The sequence below is a fragment of the Octodon degus genome, unplaced genomic scaffold (genome assembly GCF_000260255.1).
Source record: "Octodon degus isolate 3935 unplaced genomic scaffold, OctDeg1.0 scaffold00085, whole genome shotgun sequence".
Taxonomy (NCBI): Eukaryota; Metazoa; Chordata; class Mammalia; order Rodentia; family Octodontidae; genus Octodon; species Octodon degus.
Genome location: NW_004524661.1, coordinates 10854325 through 10856439, shown reverse-complemented (window position 1 = coordinate 10856439; position 2115 = coordinate 10854325). Strand labels below are relative to the sequence as shown.

General features: G+C 44.4%; 1 pseudogene; it reads right to left on the bottom strand.

Moving 5' to 3' along the window:
* Positions 1 to 804: 804 nt before the first annotated feature.
* Positions 805 to 1791, bottom strand: LOC101568859 (annotated as a pseudogene).
* Between the last annotated feature and the right edge of the window lie 324 nt (positions 1792 to 2115).

Here is a 2115-nt window from a genome sequence, read left to right as displayed (position 1 = left end):
TATTGTGTGTGTGTGTGTGGCCAGCTCAGCCCACCAGGGGGCGGGGCTGGCTGGCATGTGGTGCTGGGGGATTGAACCGCGGTCCCTGTGCTTTGCCAAACTTGTTTCAAGTAGGTGCTTTAGACCACTGAGCCATCTCTCCAGCCCCTACATTTGCTTTTAATCTCTAATTTTAAATAGCTTTTAGTTTTCTTATTCATAATAAGAAGTCTTATAGAAAACTTGAGGAATACAGAAAAGTTTTTATTTTATTCTATTTTTTTTTACACATTTAGGCTATTTTATTAATTCAAAAGTGCTTTACAGGAAAATATAAGTATGGTTTCCAATAAGAATGTTATACTTGGACTTGGTATCAAGCTATTATATTTTGAGTTTGCAAGGAAAAACAGGCTTCCAAGTTAAATAACAATTTGTAACCAAAACATTAATTTCAAAGAGTCTCACAAAACATATTATAAATGAGCAGAATGAAAAAAATCTTGCACAGTGACACAAAAGTTCAGCTCTACAATGTACCTTTCAGTAGGCAAGACATTGGTTCTTTGAAATCTTAAGTTTCCAAATTAAGGTAAAAACAGCTATATACTCATACACAGCATCACAGAAGGAATGTTTGTGACATAGCACAGGTAAACTCTTTAAAAGTTTACCTGATTCTATACTAACCAGGAGACCTTTGCCCAGGATAAAGACCAGTTCTATTTTTTTTAAATATTTTTTGTGATTCTCCAATGGCTTTATTAACTCCCTTTACTTGGGGGAGCAGTAGGCAGGACCTCACAGCTTGAGGTGAAAGGCAAGCTAGTAGTTGCAGTTTCTTCAGTATGGGTCACTTAATGGATACAGAGGGTGTCCTGCATCTCTTGGGACTCTCTTTCCATCCACCCTAGTCATTGGCACAAAGTAGTACCTGTTTTTGTTCAGGCTGCTTCACCTCCTCTGGGCTGAAGATGAAGTCGAACACCTGGATATGAGGTGGGGTGGCACTTTTGGGGATATAGATCACTCTCCGCTGGACTTTCCACCTGAGCAAGATCTGAGCTGGAGATTGGTCATACTTTTCAGCCAGTGCCAAGGCCAATGGCTCCTCGAGCAGGACAGGCTTTTCAGGGTGGCACCAGGCATGATCACAGGAGCCCAAAAGGCTACAGGCAGGCACCTCCAGGCCACATGGCTAGCGGTGGCAATTAGCTCATTCTGAGCGAGGTATGGGTGGCTTTCCACCTGCAAGACAGCTGGGCGCAGGGAGGCTATGCTGTGTACATCATCAATCTGCCAATTACTGAAGTTGGACAGGTCCAGTGCTTGGACCAGCCCCTCAGCCACCAGGGCTTCTAGAGCCTTCCAGGTCTCCTTCTAATGGGTGGAATTGTAGTGCATTGTCCCATTGGCATTCTTGGGGAAGGGATTGTCTTCTTGCTCAAAGGCATAGGGCCAGCGCATCTGATCCAGAGCCAGATACTCTAGCTGGCGGTCAGCCAGCATCTTCCTGAGGGCAGGCTGCACATCCTCAGGGTGGTGCTTTGTGTTCCACAGCTTGGATGTCACAAACACTTTCTCCCAAGACACCACTTTGCCTGGTCCCACATTTTACTTCAGGACTTTCCCAATCTCAGGCTCATTGCCATGGACAGCAGCACAGTCAATGTGGTGGTAGCCCACAGAAATGGCATATGTGATGGCTGCTTTTACCTGGCCAGGCTCACTCTTCCAGGTACCCAGACCAATCAGGGGCACCTTCTGCCCAGTGTGCAGGAGGACATAGGAAGCCACCATCACCCCCTCAGTCAGAGAACTAAGTTCAGGAACAACAGGGAAGCCTAAGAAGTGTGCTGTGCCCCTAAGTTCCATTTTTAAAACTACACTCACCTAGTTTTGTGTACAGCCTTTACCTGTACCTGGTGGCACATCTGCACACTATGATCTCAGCTATGAAGCAGATCTTGTTCAATTTTTTCCAGTTTTGTTTCTGTAGCATTAGAACATCACACTTTAACTAGGCAGAGTGTAGAGGTTTATTTTCAGTCTGTGCAAGACTAAAGTTCAAATCAAATTTAATTTTGCTTAAGGGATCATTGTAAAGTAACAATTCTTGGTATTATATGCCTCCTC